At 37.2% G+C, this 17301-nt stretch overlaps 1 long non-coding RNA gene across 1 annotated transcript; it reads right to left on the reverse strand.

Annotated features, from left to right (window-relative positions):
* Positions 1–3436: 3436 nt before the first annotated feature.
* On the reverse strand, positions 3437–16337 carry LOC145666664 (uncharacterized). The gene is made up of 3 exons (XR_014127804.1): positions 16242–16337; positions 8235–8373; positions 3437–3537 (listed from the first exon to the last, which is right to left on the reverse strand). It is a non-coding gene; the product is annotated as an uncharacterized LOC145666664 (long non-coding RNA).
* Positions 16338–17301: the final 964 nt, after the last annotated feature.

A 17301-nucleotide genomic window follows, 5' to 3' on the forward strand; every position in this document is an offset into this window, starting at 1 on the left:
ACGTACAACCGTATATAACATCCTGCAGCAAACGTATAGCTGAAAAAGTATGTATTATACGTACTCTCTGCATAAGTGCAATGACGTCATTCGTGTGACGTCATCTGCAGTAACAAGTATATACGGAGGTAATATCTAGCTTTGTGACGTCAGGATTGTATGTAGCATGTGGGTTAATAATGACGACACTCACTGACTATCAGAACGGAGCATAATTTCAAGAAGTATGCAATATACGTTCTGTACGTGTGTTTCTTGCGTTCAACCCCGAGACAGCATCTATATTGTACTTGTGCCCCGTACGTACGACTAGATACAGTATGCGTCATGTACGTATGTATTATACAGATTTTCCTTATGTCGCACACAGCTTGTCCCGATACAGCATACAGAATATCCGTATGCACCATACAGAGTGCACATATGCAGCTTACAGACTGTGTGCATGCAGCATATAGATTATACGTATGTCGCGTACAGGCTGGCCATATGTAATGTATGGATTGGATGTATGTAGCTTATAGATTGTCCATATGAAATATACAGATTTTACCTGTATCGCATACGTATTGCCTTGTTGTAATATATGGATTGGACATATTCAGGATCTACATTGTACGTATAGTGCACCATTATTGAAGTGCTGCAACATACTGAGAAATGCATGATACATTCTTACTGTAATGTTGTCACATATTGTTTTTTTTCTGTATGGAAACAAAAATAGCTTAAAATATGGGTGATCTCCTTTGTGCCAATAATAATAAAATTAAAAATACTACACTTTTCAATCTTAGTTTGGAGCAGTGAAACTGTCCAGAGAAATGTATTTACCTGCAGGGTGTAAGTTTGAACTTCCTGCTAATTCTTTGGAAAGCTGCAAAGCCAAGGTTGAAAAGTGGCACAAGCGTTAATTTTAAAATTATTGGCACAAAGGAGGTTAACCATATGTTAAACTATTTTAGTTTTCATACAGAGTAAATCAATATGTGACAATATTACTGTAAGAATTTATCATACCTTTTGCAATAACTTAGTTGCAGCACTTCAATAATAATGCAAAATGCACAGCCATGTACAATCCTATGTTCAAACTCAAACAAGACTTACGTACAGTCATTTATTAAGCCGTTATCATCCATTGCTTGTACAGTCACGAAAGATAATATTCTTCACTTGACAAAATTTGTTTTCCTAAAAACTCAACAATAAATTAACCTATCAGAGTACCGACTTTGGTAGGTTGTCAAGTTATAACTATTCGAAGAATAACAACAAAAAGATCCAAATTAATTAATTTGTTGCCGAGCTATTGGCAAAAGAAAATTTGTCAACTGTCAAATACTTTCTTTTCCGTGTGTACTATATAAAGACGACTTTACCTCATTCTTTTCCTTAATAATATCCTCTTCCAAAATGCAGAAGTTGTTACCACAAGAGGCGTGAATAGGATTTTCCAGAAATAACTTCTCTGAACATTTTAATTAACAGATAAGTTATTTTTTAAATGAAGCTATAATTAAAAACATGGTGTCAGCTGAAAACGTTTTCCCTCACAAGATGATTCCTAAACAGTACTCCCCATTAAAAATGCAACTTCAAGGAGACAGGGTAGCTACGCCAAAGTTCCCAAGCCGATATCTAATAGTAAGTGTCGAATATGCTTAACCCATAACATACCAAGCGGGGTACTCTAGGGACCCCAGAGAGTGATATTTGGTGATACTGCCGCAATTATAAGAATCAATTTATTCTCGATTTTTATATGTATCCTGCAACCCTTTGAGATATCAATTACATGATTAGATCAACGATGCGTTTCTTTAAAAAATACAAAAAATAAAAACACACTTCAAAATGTAAAAACTCCATTGTTAAACCTGTGTTTCAGATTTACGAACACACAAGTATGAAATTGTATGAAGAACTGAATAGTGTTCAAATATACATAATATTTGACGTCAACAATGTTCATTTAACTTAAGTATGCTTCTAGACATCCAAAAAATAATAGTTGGAGTAACCCTCTGCAATACTATGTTGAGAAATTAAAATAATACTTGGGGTCCCCAGAAGACTCCAGCTTGGTAAACAACTTTGACGACTTAGGCTTGCTACGTTAAGGGTTAAACTTACCGCTGTATTCGCTGTGTGACAACGTGGTCATAGCAGAGCAGAACTGACCCAACATTGACAACCAGAACGACTGTAACACAGCGAGACATCGAGAGGATGTTCTCTTCTGGTATGGTAAGCCATGCGTCTTACGATCCAATGCCACAGCTCAACTGTAGCTGGCGGAGTTCACAGGTATGAGAAGCTGTGCAGCCATCGACCAAACATATTTATCCTTCCCTGCTCTATACATTCTGCAAATTTGGACTTTCCTGGATGTATCCTTCTTAGTTCAACATTTTAAGTAACGAGCAGTGTAATAGTCTCATACATTATTTAAAGGAAGAGCGATGATTCTCAGAATTACTAGCAAGTTTCTAGTTTACAATTGTATACATATATATAGATATAGCTATATAGATAGATAGATGTACAATAATTTAAAACGGTTATATCAAAGTTTGCATTCAGAGCACAAAAAGAAGTATAGCTCTCGGAACATTGATTTTAGCCAGATAATACCACTAGTAAACTCAACCACACTCAGTACCGTTAGTTGCTTGGTATTGTCTATGAGGCAAAGATAATCGTATCTCATTGCGTGTAGATTTTTGTATTTGTTTAACACTAAAAATTGTTTGTCGCTAACCGAACCCAGTAACATATATATACCGACAGGACGTACGTTAGTCACAAGGTTACATGAGTGAAACACTAAATTATTCGATTGACACTTGCGGCCTTGTCAACACTAGAGAAAGGTACAAAGTGATTAAATAAATACGAAACATAGTACATACAAAATATAGCGATGTATGAAGTCTCCTTTTCATACGATTTGGAGAAAGGATACATCTGTAGAGAGCAACATAAATGATTTCTCTGGATAATTTGGATTAGTCCAGAATTCGAACAAAAATAATTTTGAAATTCGTTAAGTCCAACATTTTTTCTTTCTTTCTTCGGATTCTCAATAAAGTTGACTACTGAAAAGCTGAGTTACAGATTTTATGTTAAAACATATTCACTATACCATTGCCTTATTCACAGAACAATACATTAGTTATTAATGTATGACTGAAATAATAGTACTTCGTGCAGATTTACTTTATCCAATCGGAATTGCACAATGATAAAAAAAAATGTTGCAAGGTATAATGTTCTTATTTACAGAGAAAAAGAGTTGAAAAGATTTAACGCTAACAAACATTTTCTTTAAACAGACATACATTTATTCTAATTTATGGAAGAAAGAAATAATTTGCGGAGCAGTATATTTATTAAGGTTACATATTTGTACAAAAGAATGTAAATACAATCGGGTCTGTCTTCAGAAAGGACGTGCTTTTAGCCACAAATTACACTGCTTCTTTTCGCTGTCTTTCATGCAGAATCCTGGTTTTGTTTTGATACATGAAATACCTGAAACAAAAATCCAAAAATATTTAAAATGTTACATTTTAAAATATTTAACATTTTTTTAGATTAAATAGACAAAATCTGTTCGGTCAGGTATGGACTTTTGGGTTTCTGGTAGAAAAATGATGAATTTAAAAAAAAAGTGTTTGTTGATGCTGAACAACTCGAAATGTATTACTATGCAAAAGTAAGTGGGTACCCACTGGCGTTCGAGGTACCATGGGGTACCTAATATGTCTGCATTTTTAGATATGTGGAAATATATGTCTCTAAAATGTAAAGAACTGATATCTGTTTAGTACAGAAAACCGCAACTCGGTAAGCCTTATGGATACCGAGGTATGGGAAAATAAAGGACAACACCATAGAAGTGTGAGTTTTGCGTACTAGATTGTGCAGTTTCGAAAACGTAATTACTGAGGGCTAACAACAACTTCAAAAGTAGTTTCAATTCAATACACTACACACACGTCCTTATGGGGGTTTTCGGGTACTATGGCATTCGCAGACCTCCCATTTCTAAACATTCTAAAATATATCTTAATAAACTTATAAAGAACGTTACAGGTGTGTGTTTACCGAAACCGCAAGTCGGTATGTTTAACAGTTACCGAAATATGGTGAAATAAATAGGAACACCATAGGTATGTGGGGCTTCCATACTTGACAGTAGTTTAGAAAATTAATGAAAATATGACTAATGGCTATCAAGATATTGTCAAATAAAGGGAGGACCCACACAGTTATGGGGTTTTCGTGTTAGGTGGTGAAATTTCCGAAACCGATCATGAAATCTGAATAAGCACCAGTAGCAATTTCATCCTAAAGTAACTGGGTATTTCCATGGGGTTTTAGAACATCATGGGTCTAAAAAGATTAAGTTTTAAAAGCTTTGGAAAATATAATTTGACATTTGTAAAGAGTATTAGAAAAGAGAATAGAGTTACCCAAAACTTCCAGCCAGTACATCTTACAGCTAGAGAGACACCGTGAAATAAAAGAGTATTAGATCTTGAAATTTCATAAAACAACTTTTGATCTTAATAAAAGTTAAATAAGATGGTACTTACATGGGTTAAGTGAGTACCTCACACTCGTCAGGGCAATTCCGATCGAAAGATTAATTCAGCTCGAAGTTTTCTTCGGGTAAATCCAAGCGTGATAATTCCTAGCGTACAAAAAGAATGAAAATTCTTTGTCAATATCTAATATAGCAACCGAGATATAAGGAATTATGTATTTTATGACGTCGTAAAAATGAAGACCCACATGGATTTGTACTGTTGAGTCTTTGCTGTAAGAAGAAGAAATTTCAGAAAATTACCGTATATACCTTAATAGACAATTAAATGGGTGGAGGCATGGTGGCTTAGTGGTAGAGTGCGTACCTTTGGTGTATTGGGTCCCTGGTTTGATCCGTGTCCAAGTCAGTTTGTAGTCGACATTGTATTCGTGGGTATTCTCGGGGTACTCCCGTTTCCTCCTACCTTTACACTCCATCAATTCTATCATCAACATTCACTTGCCTTAATTTCATTTTAAAATTAAATGGGCAGTTAAGTGTGATCGTATCTCTGGGAATTAAGAGAATACTCCAGTGTAGTTTCTGCAAAACATACTAGGTACACACCCCACCACTAAGTTACTGTGTCCTCACTGATTTAATTGCATATTAAGGCATATACAGTAGGTTTTTGAATTTCTTTCTTATAGCAAAGACCCAGAAGTACAAATCCTTAAAGATCTCTATTTTTACGTCATAAAATAAATGACTCGTTATATTTTGGTTACTATATTAGATATTCACAGGGAATTTTCACTCTTTTACACAGCTCGATGAACCTTTGGAACTGCCTGAAGAAAACCTAGAACTAATCTTTCCATTGAAATTGTACTGAGGTACTTACTTAACCCATAGAAATACCATCTTATTTAATTTTGTTGGGACCAATAATTTTTCCGAAGTTTCAACATCTCATACTCTTTTATTTCACGGTGTTTCTCTATATGTTAGATGTACTAGCTGCAAGTTTTAGGTAAATACATATTTCTAATACTCTTTACAAATGTCAAGTTATATTTTCAAAAGCTTTTAAAATTTAATCTTGGTAGACTGTAAGATGTTCTAACACCCCATGGAAATATCTAATTACTTGAAGATGGAATTGCTACTGGTGTTTATTAACTTTCCATGACCGGTTTCGGAAATTTTATCATCTAATACGAAAATCCCATACCTGTATTGGTCCTCTCTTTATTTGACAATATCTTGATAGCCGTTAGTCATATTTGAATTCATTTTCCAAATTGTACCTTCAAGTATGCAAGCCCCACATACATATCGTGTCGCTCTTTATTTTCCCATGTCTCGGTATCCGTAAGGCTTACCGAGTTGCAGTTTTCGGTAAACAAATATCAGTTCTTTACATTTTAGACACATGTATTTCCATATATCTAAAATGCAGAAATTAGGTACCGCATAGTACCCCTCTACCCCATTGGGGTACCCACTTACTTTTGCATACCAGGGCAAAAACACCAGTGGTCGTTACTTTAAGGTTGAAAACATACTCTTTTGTCTCTTCTGTGAGCACCGTGAATCGGTCGGAGCTGTACCATAGTTGGAAAGAGACACTGATCCTTCCTATATATGACCATGTAGTCAGAATTCAAAATCGAATAGCCGTTGAAGGAAAAACAATATTTTAAAATCCCTTGTATTGCACCGGTAGTAGTCATCTCAAAATCGAAATGTTCCAGTGGTAGTTAGGGTTTTGTACCAGTGTTCGTCACTCAAATAACTTGACATAATTTATTCAGAAACGCACTGTTTATCAGTTTAAAATTAAGAATAGAGTATAAAGTACTAATCTTAATAACTGTGCAACACTTTTGGCACTCAAGAAAGAAAATAAAAAAGTTTTTACATACTTTTTAAAGCAATTTCAGTAAGAAAAATGTTAACTGAATTCAAAAGTTAACTGTATATTATTTTAACGTTGAGAGTAAAATATTAATTACTATGTTTAATAACTATAGTGACTTTAAGCACTCAAGAATGAAAATAAACATGTTTGTACATACATTTTTAATACAATTTGAGAAACAAAATAAGTTAACCGAATTCAAAACTTAATTATATATCACCTTAAGATTAAGAATGGACTATAAAATACTGAGGTTAATAATAATGCATTACTGAAGAATGAAAACAAAAATGTTTTTAACTACCTATATTGTATTTACATGTTGTTATTTCTCATTAACATGCTTTTTGATAACGCACGATATGGGCTAGGGGTGCGCACGAGAAATGATTTGAGACTGTCACCTCTCGCAAAGATGTCGCGAAAGTTGTCTCGTCTCGAAAACTGTATCTGTTTCTATTGGAAGAGCTATGTCTCGTCTCGAATTTCGTAACAAAAATTCGTTACACATGCAGTTTTGTGTAAAAAGTGAAATGTATAAATACAGGAGAGAAAACATTGCAGACAAACATTATGTTAGTATGTTGAACATACTTTTTCGTATGTGGTGCAAAATATCTTCATCTATGGGGTTACTTTGCACCAAAGTTTGTATGAAATGAAATCTTTGAGTTTTACGTTCCACGCTTTTGCCGGGTATGCTAAAGAAGACTATAATCATGAGAATGAATGAAATAGTAGAATGAAAACTGTGAGAGAAAACGGGAAAACCCCGAGAAAACCACACACAGTGTTTGTCCAACACAAAGCCCATTTGGCACGTGCTGGGATCGATCCAGGAACTCCACGCAGGAGAGGTGAACGCTCCATCACTGAGCTACCACGTCCCCAAAAACACAACCTCAGAATATACTTCATATAGAGTAGAAATGAAATGAAATCTTTGAGTTTTACGTCCCACGATTATGCCGGTTAGGCTAAAGGAGACGGTGGTGATGAGTAATGAATGAAATGGTGGAATGAAGAAAGTGGGAGGAAACGGGACAACCCCGAGAAAACCCACGCACACGGTGTTTGTCCACCACAAAGTTCACTTGGCGGGGACTGGGATCGAACCCAGGACCCCAAGCACCAGAGGTGAACGCTCCACCACTGAGCCACCGCGACCCCTCATATAGAGTAGAAGTAACAAGATGTAAAAAAAAAAATGGCCCGTCTGGAGGACATGTAAGCTAAACACCAATACAATTGTTACAGATTTATTTACTTGCACTGTTTAGGCTGAACATCGCAACACCAATATCATTATGTCACATCCTTAACTATGCTAACTACAACGTAGACCTGCTTTGCTTCGTAATGTCCAAATAGTTGATTATTGTGCTCGAAAGCAGGCAAGTAGCATACAAATTTATGATGTTGAAGGCGTTATTTTTCACAGCTATGGAGAAAAGACATGAAAACGAAAAATAAAAATAAATCTTTGTTTTACTTCCTACGGTTATGCTATGTATGCTGACAGTCACAAATGAGTATTGAAAATTGATGATCTTGGAATACGATTTGGTGGAATAATGAGGGGGGGGGGGAATAGACATTGATTAAATATAAAATTGAAAAGAAATAAGGGCCTGACGCTCAAATATTTATCTATCTGGCAGCCACCTTGATCCCTCTAAAATATCATGAAGTACTTGATTGATTCTAAACCCAATAATAGTAATAGTAATTATAACAATAAACACAGAATATACCTAGATATAATTTACGCACCTTGAAGTGTAGAAATTAATGATTGCAATCCTCAGCATTCCAATAGTTCTTTGGTTTCTCCAAATGAAGATTCGGACATCGGTTTTCTTCTCAAGCAATAATGGGGTACAATAATCAGTTGCAGTCCAAAGCAAAGTCACTAAGTTAAGCATGAATATAAAAGATTTTGTGTTAAATATTTCAATGTAAATTTCATGAAATAGAATTCATTAGTTAGTTACATACAAACTCGTACGCATGTAAGTCAGAATCTACTTGTAATAACTTGTAAATTTAAACAAACTAAATTATACTACAGTTATAGGGACATCAAACATATATTCCATAAGATATATAGGGTGTCTCAAAAGTCCCCTGACATAAAGTAACTCGATTATTATCAGAGTTACAACAAAATGTAATTGGGAAACCGTCTCCAAATATGATGTTTCCAATGTAAGTTGAAGGAATTTTCAAAATCGGATGAGCCGTTTGGCTGTACACTCTTTATGCGTCCAATGTTAAATGAAAATGCAACGTTGCCATTTACCTGGACCCACAACATAAGTGAATGAAGTTACTGATTTTTACGCTAACATGTCGATGGCTAGTCCCCATTTCAAACAGTAACTTCATTCACATATGTTGTGGATCCAGGTAAATGTAACATTGCATTTTCATTCCACATTGGGCGCATAAAGAGTACAGCCCAAACGGCTCCTCCGATTTAAAAAGTGTTCACTTTAGATTGAAAACAACATATTTAGAAATGGTTTTTCCTCTTACGTTTTGTTGTAACGTCAGAGGACTTTCGAAACACCCTGTATACATCATACGAAGTTCCTTTCTAAATTCTACACGGGTGTAGTTTAATTGAATGTGAGATGGGTGATACACATTAGGCCGTTTGGAAATACTCTCACAGACGGCCGCCATTTTGGATTAAATTTGTTTGTTATAAACTGGTGGGTAATGTGATATATATATGGCCACGGGCTAGAATTTTCTCAGTATGTCAAATATGCAATCAGATTCCATGGAGCTTAATTTGGTGAAAAGTTATTGCCAATTGAACGTTATATTTACCTCTTTCTTCTAGATGTAGAACCATACCGTTAGCACGTGAGGAATGCATCGAAATATTCAAACTGTGGAGCGGGAGGAGTGCCTGTACAGTGGTTACCGATTGCAAACAGAATCATCCACAATGTGACTGTGTTACATGTTGCAGTGTCACAGTAATTAACTAAATTTGAGGAGATGGGCACATTCGTGGACATACGTCGTAGCGGACGATCGTAGAGAGCTACAGATGAAGCAACGCCTACGGCAGTGCTGACTTCTTTCTCGATGTGGCCCCAGAGGAGCACACGTCATTTATTAATGCAATGTGGGTTGAGTCATAGGGTCTGCGCGTGTATAAGTGCATCCGTACAAGGTGCAAATGAAGCAACATCTCCACGAGAACGATGTTGATCGCCAAGTGCAGTGAGTAATTATGGTTAACATTTTTATGCAAATACTCTTTTCAGATGAAGCTGACCTCTACGTAAATGGGAAGGTTAATAGGCAGAACATGCACAATTGGTCACCTGACAACCCCGCGTGCAAGACCCCTCCAACATGACCAGCGCAAAGAAAATTAATTATGTTGTTGGCAGACAAATGAGGAATACGTCTAATCAGTCACTTTTTCATTCCATAAAATTAACTGCGGAATAATACCTCACGCTCGTACAGGGATAGATATTGCGAGCTGCGATGCCCGAGGATGGTACATTCTCGCAGTTTTTTCAACACCATGGCGCTTTCTTCATTATGGATTCGTATTGCGTCACTACTTGAACAATTCTCTAGAACATGGGTTGATCGACGAGAGGCAGTTGAATGGCTGCTCGATCACCGGACCTAACGCTGTTCAATTTCTAGCTAAGTGGAAAAGTTAAGGCTATGGTTTGTGCAGTAAATATTCATAATTTTTATCATCTAGAACAAAGTATCGCCATCGTCTGTGCACAAATTTGACCCTATATCCTACTTTGTGTCCACAGCAATTGGAAGAAGCTTCTGCAAATGTTTATTGCTCAGTAGGAACATGTGGAACATATACTATAACCAGGGATAAAAGTGGACCTGAAAAGGTGGGGGGACGGTAGGTAGCGGCATCACTCCACGCCGTTCCTCCTGCCTATCTCTGCCCATTGTACCATTTTAGGATCTGGGGGACGCCCTACATATTTTTCGAGGTGGGGAACTGCGTCCCCCGCGTTCCCCCTCGCTTTTACCCCTGACTATAACAGGGAAATGTGTTCGAAGTGGGAAAAATCAGAGGCGGTGTGTTTTATTACGATTTTGACTCGACATATCGGCTATCTAAATGTTCAAATGCAGTGAGGTGTGAAGCCTACAAGATTGCATTTCTATTTACATAATGTCTGAAAACCACTGGAAAGCTTCTTTTAGTTACGGAGAAAAAACGGAGAGACTGATCCATCCATCGTGAACAACTTTCTGGAAAAAAATAAAAATAGCCCTTACCTTGTATCAGAGAATTATACACGAAAGTGCTCAAAAACCGACTTTTAATATTAACAATTTCCAGCGGGAAAACTCCTGGACCACACACTCGAATGAGGGGTATTTCAAACTCCCGTAAGATCTGCCCCCACAGCAATCCCCTAAATCCGCCCATGCTCAAAAGACGACGCTTATAAGAATTCAGACAAGACGACACATACATACATACGAAAGAAACAATTCAATACGGCACATCAAAATATAAACTAGATGAACTTCTTTGAAAACACCTCATTTTACAAACAAAAGGTAGAAAAAGGTAAAAATGTCAGTATTGTCAACTTAGAGTCTACATAAGAAATAAAATCTTTTTATGTGCAAAGCTATTCGTCAATACGTATAAAAAATGGATTTATTAATGGTATTTAGCATTTATTCTTCCGTGAAGGTATATCTTGATCACTAAAAAACCAGAAACGGTATGTCTCTATCACTGGAAAAAAAAACAGAAGGGTATGACATACCACTACATATAGTCTCACTTGGTTCACTGCCAATAACATTTCACCAGAATAAGTTACATGATATCTGATTGCATATTTGACATCCTCAGAACATTTTAGTGCATGGCCATGTATCACATTACCCACTTATCGTCCATATTACAATTTCGAATCTAAGATGGCGACCGTCCGCGTGATGTAATCCGAAAGTATCCCTCTGGGCCTAATGTGTATCTCTTATCTCGCAATCAATGTAACTACATCCCTGTAGTTTTCAGAAAGGATGACAAGGGACTTCTGATGCATCCTGTATATAATAGTTGTATCAATAATGACGGGTATACCGGCTAGGCTAAAGGAGACGCTGATGATGATATAATGAATGAAATGGTGGAATGAAGAAAGTGGGAGGAAACGGGAGAACCCCGAGAAAATCCACTCACACGGTGTTTGTCCACCACAAAGTTTACTTGGCGCGAGCTGGGATCAAACCAAAGATCCCAAACACCAGAGGTGAACGCTCTACCACTGAGCCATCGAGGCCCGACAGGAATATTTGTTGAAGTCTACTGTCTTCTTCAGTACCAAGGTTACACAAAAATGAGCCTATGGTTTTGACGGAATTCGAACCAACATTATATGTATACTCTCTCAGTGAGAATCAAAGCTGGCACCAAGTTTACATATGCGCGCGCATTGTATTTTACTTATATAGCTCACAGAGCTATGGGCGAGCAAGCAAGGCACGTGCCCCGGGCGTGTGGTTGGAGGGGCTACTAAAAGAGAGGTTATATATTAGTACTTTTCCATTTTGGTGTTTAATACTTTTCATCAGAGTGCGAAATCATGAAATCAAAGTGGGGGGAGACTGAAGGACTGAAGAAAGCGAGAGAGAGGGAAAAAAAAAGCTGCGCAGTCTTACACTTCAAAGAATTGTAGTGAAATGAGAAGGTCAGAATTCAAGATGACATTCGGATGCTTGGCACGAAGAAAAACATTGCAAGCAATTTTGAAAAAAAAAAGAAAAAAGAAAAAACTTAAATAATGTGATATATTTTGTAGACTTTGGATATGTATGTTTTAGTTGGCATCAACAATTATTGGTGTGTTTTGTGACAATTGACAGTTTAGCGAGAGACTAGGCTAACTGACAATTTTAACTTTCTGAAAGAAAAGGAAACAAATGAAAACAGCACGTTACAAAGGATACGACTGATATTCATAGTTTGGCTTAGTATACAACAGGGGTGGATCCAGGATGGACTACTGGGGGGCGGTGGGTTGTAATGCCACTACTTACAAGATAGAGCTACTTTTAAGAGATTCAACTCTGGGTGGGTTTTATTTTATATTAAAATACACAAAGTTTCCTCTTCTTGGGGGAGATAGACCCTCCCTGGATCCGCCCCTGTCTCAGGACAAGCCACACAGACAAGTGGTTGAGGCAAAGGTCAATTAATGACATTAGTATGCTGTTCCGTCAAAATCTCAATCTTGACCTGGATGTAAGTTAGCCTGGTCTCTCACTGAACAACTCAATTGAATGTTTCATATGTAAATTAGGCACTTCTACATCACAAACAGTAAATATAACCTACCTTATTCTACGTTTTTAAATGCATTTCTACAACTGATTGTAACTTTAAAGGTTCTCGTGAAGATTAGCTGGCGGAGGTTACCTAACATAGCCATGAGTTATCAAATTAACAGTTGTGCTTCGTGGGTGATGATAATGATCCTGAGGTTAGATGTTAAATTGGACTCGAGAGCGGAACAAGGGCTGATCTTATTCGTGTCTCAGACGGGGCATGGAATGGAACGAATATGAAAATAAGGTTGCTGTAATAGTTTTTCATAGGGTTTGTAAGATTTTCGAAACACTTGGCAATTTTTTTTTATCAAGACGACATTTTTTTAAGATAAAAATCAAGACTTGGCAATTTCAAGTTTCATCCCCCTCCCAATCTTGTAATGCTCGCTACGCCGCTGTAAGCAATACATATTTTCGACAATATTCGTTGTTCATCTGTTTCCGCTGGGTTCCAACGTGGTGAGCTGCATATGGGACTTTTAATAGTGTTATTATAGTGAGAAAGAATTGCAAATTATGTTGATGTTCCTAAAAGAGGGAAATTGAAAGAGAAATTAAATTAAAAATAAATAAGGGAGAGAAAAGTAATTACCTGAAAATAAAAATAAAGTCTTTGAGTTTAATGTCCCACGATTATGCTGTTAGGCTAAGGGAGACGGTGATTAAAGCAAGTTAATGGTTATGGAATATTTGGTGGAATGAGAAAGTGGGAGGAAACCAAGTCCCCGAGAAAACCTACGAGCACGTATATGAAAATGAAGTAAAACATACACTGGACTATGCTTTCTTTGTCTAGCAGAGTCATAGTTTGGAATCGAAAATGTGTTTTGAATTTTTGTATTTAGAGATGGAGAGTGTAAGTAACGAAATCACTTAATACATCCATTAAGATTTCGGAAAGCGAAATCTAAATTTAGGTAAGCTAACTCCATGTATTAACTGCTTGCATCCGCTTCGTACATTGTTCGAAGGGTCACGAAACAAATCACCTCATTTAGTCTACACATACCTAGTACTAGCGTTAATTACCTGCTTCGTTGGGTGAAAATAAGAAAACCAGTAATACATGTATGTTACGTTAGTCAGTCACTTTTTTTACTATTACGAAACGCTCTCTCATATCGGTTATTTTCGATCATTTGTAAGATCCGTCTCCCCTCTTTCCCTCCCCAAGTTGCTTGGCTGAATTTTGATTTAAATAGTATCGGAAGTGTCACTGTCCATTTCTGCGCCCCCGAAAACAATGGATTTAGATTAGGATTAGTTCACTTAACTTAGTAAGCCTACACAGCTTTGGCGCGGCTCGACTTGTTGGAAAGCAATCCAAAATCTAAACAAATATATCGATGTCACTGGGGTTTAGTAAAGTGTATCGTAAGTCAAGAAGATTGAGAATCACTGCCTCGATTATTCACTTCAATTAATCATCAAACTCCTTTAACCTGAAGTACATAATCGTGGAATGTTTAACTAATATTATAATTTTATGGCATCTAGAAAATGCACATATCGTACATTACGTTACATTACCATTCAATCGCAATAGGTTATTACAGACGTGTGGTTGGCTTGAAGCTTAGCATCCTATTCAGCGCCAAGACTGTGTACGACCTACACCTACAGCATAATATGGAATCCTACTCGCATGATCTTCGACCAAGATTTGAATCAACGGGAGGATGAAGATTTTCCCTCTCGTCAAGTAATTTCCCCAACTCGCCAAAGAATTTCTCCCTTGCCGGGAAAATATTTCCCTCATTTCATATTTTACATATTATATATATATATATATTATATCTTGCATCACTGAGAAATAAAATGCTTGGATTGTATATCTGAAAAGTCGCCCCCTCCCCGCAGGCACGTAGCCACGATTTCGCAATACGGGAGGTCCGTGACGAAATACCGTGGTTATCACACCAGGGGTTCGATCAATCTAAACTATTTTACTGACAACATATCCATATTGATTTGTTAGGACAATAAAATGAGGATATGTTAGTAAGTATTTTAATTAAAGAATTATGAAGAAATCTTGCGTAAAAGAATAGAAAAAAGTATTGACAAAGACATAGTCTTCCGACGTCATTCGAACTCGGTTCTTCTCGTCTTCTTTCTATTTCTCTTATCTTAGTTCAATGCCGTCAAGGATAGTAACGAGATCTCTTTCGGGAGTAAAGACATCCTATAAAATGGATTAGTGTTGCCGCGAAATTCAAAATGGTTCATATTATTGGTAATTCTGGGCATTGCTTAAGTTCTGACAGGCTATCTGAAAGAACCGGTTTATCGATCGTCATTTGTAGTCCATAGGGTTACTGGCGCAAATCCCGTGGGGATGAGGACATGTCCCCTCCAATCTTAGAACTGGGGGGGACTTTCCCCTCAATAATCCGATTTGAAATGCGTTTTTTGGAGAGAAATGTGATGATTTGTGTCCGATTGCCACAAAGGAAAGTAAGATGAAATTGATGTCCCCACCCCAGAATAAGCCTTAAATCTGCCCGCCTCACAATTTTGAAGACAACTCTGCTCCCCTGATCCTCTGCAGCATTGTTTTTCAACTTCATAATTTGAACATCCTTAAAAAAAAATATGAGAACTGTCTTACCCGTCCCTCCCAATGTTGAAGACAGATTTGCGCCGCTGCATACGGTTAACATGGAGCTAGATGGAATTCGGAATGTTCCGTTACAATAATATCCAATTTCAACTTGATCCGCCCCCCCCCCTCCCGTTTCCTCCACACAAAGCTCCTCGTAAGAAAGAGTAAACAAAACGCTTATTGTAGCTTTATATTTTTGAGGCTGATTCATCTGTTTCTTTCTGTTTCATCTTTCCTTAATATTTTTCATTTCTGGATCCGAAGGGGGGGGTCTGGACCCACCCCTTGGCTACGTGCCTGCTTCCCGTAAAAAGCATCATTCGAACCCTGAATCAAACAACTCCATCTGTAAAGCAGTGCTGAGTTGATTTTAATATCCTTTTCTGCAACGAGGCTGTATGAGACGTGGACTTACTGATTAACATGGACTCCGAACCACTCCCGCCAGGAATCGAACGCGGGTCTCCCACACCAAAGGCGCGTACGCTAACCGCTTAGCCATGAAGGAGCTCATATCTATAGCAGTGTAAGCAACAACAACAACAAAAAGAAACACACACACATACTAGAAGTTTGCGCAATTGGGGATCAAAACATTCTCAATGAAGTATGAGAAATAGTAAACGTCAAAGTGGGCTTCTGCTTATTCTTTACTTCATTAATACTTAATTCCTTCTAGAAATAGTGAAACAATACTATGAAGAGACAGTACTTAAACATAATCGAAAGAATAAGAGAAGGAAACAGAGTAATTTCCGTCTAATTAAACTAGTCATATATACTATACCTAACTGTTACATTGTATTTCTTACCATATTACGAAAGCGATATAACTTTTTTACCAGCCATAGAAGCTGGACGCAATCCAATACTGCAATTTAGACGCTGTAACGAAAGCTGCAAGTCAAACGCTGACACTCCGCCTGCCTGAAACTCTTCAAATAACTGTGTAATAGCTGTTTCAAGCGGCCTACAACTTATGACCTTGAAACTATGTGCTAGTAACCAAATTAATGCCAAGGTACGATAAAACACCCCAACTTGCCACAATGACGTCAACACAAGGAAAAAAAGAAAAACATCTAATTTTTGGTTCGAAAATTATGAAACAATAATAATAATAATGTAATTCTCAGGAACTCAAACATTAGTTAACTAGAGAACATAACAAGCAAAACAAAACAAAACAAAACAAAACAAAAAGAATCTTAAACGTGAGCTCTCCCTGACTGCTGTTTTTAAATTTCAGTGAGGCTGTAAAATATGTTTTGTTTTATTGTTAAAAAACAAAAAGAAAAAGAAAAATAAAGAAAGAAAGGAAATAAATTTTGTTGCAAATATCCTAGTAAAAATAGGTTTCCTAGACACAAGTGGCTCCGCGTAGCGTAGTTGTAACGCTCTCGCCTTCGGTACGAGCGGACCCAGGTTCGATTCCGGTAGGGGCACTCGGTCGAAAAAGTATCAAAAGCTTTTAAGTCCAGACATCCTGAATGAGGCTTTCTTGGGTTTTCCTCATTTCATACCAGGCAAATGCCGGGTGGTACCCAACATATAGGTCCCAGGCCGTTTGCTTCCTTCCCTTTCCCCGGATAGTGTGCTCACCGAGGGACGTCATAACTCACATGTGACGGGCTAACAAGGTCATTGATGCCGAAAGCCCAGAAATCTAAATCCTAAATCTTCACTACACAAGAAAATGTTCGCGCTGAAAACGGTTTCTTAGCAATTATGTTAAGCAGTCCTGTAGTAAATCTCCATCAAGTAATAAACCGTCACATATAAAAAGGAAAGAATAAACACATAACATTCATTTTGCGTACCTTGAAATGTAAAAAGTTACAAAACATTAATATTCAATGATTTCTCAAAATT

This window comes from Thermobia domestica, chromosome 1 (assembly GCF_964235325.1).
Source record: "Thermobia domestica chromosome 1, izTheDome1.hap1.1, whole genome shotgun sequence".
Taxonomy (NCBI): Eukaryota; Metazoa; Arthropoda; class Insecta; order Zygentoma; family Lepismatidae; genus Thermobia; species Thermobia domestica.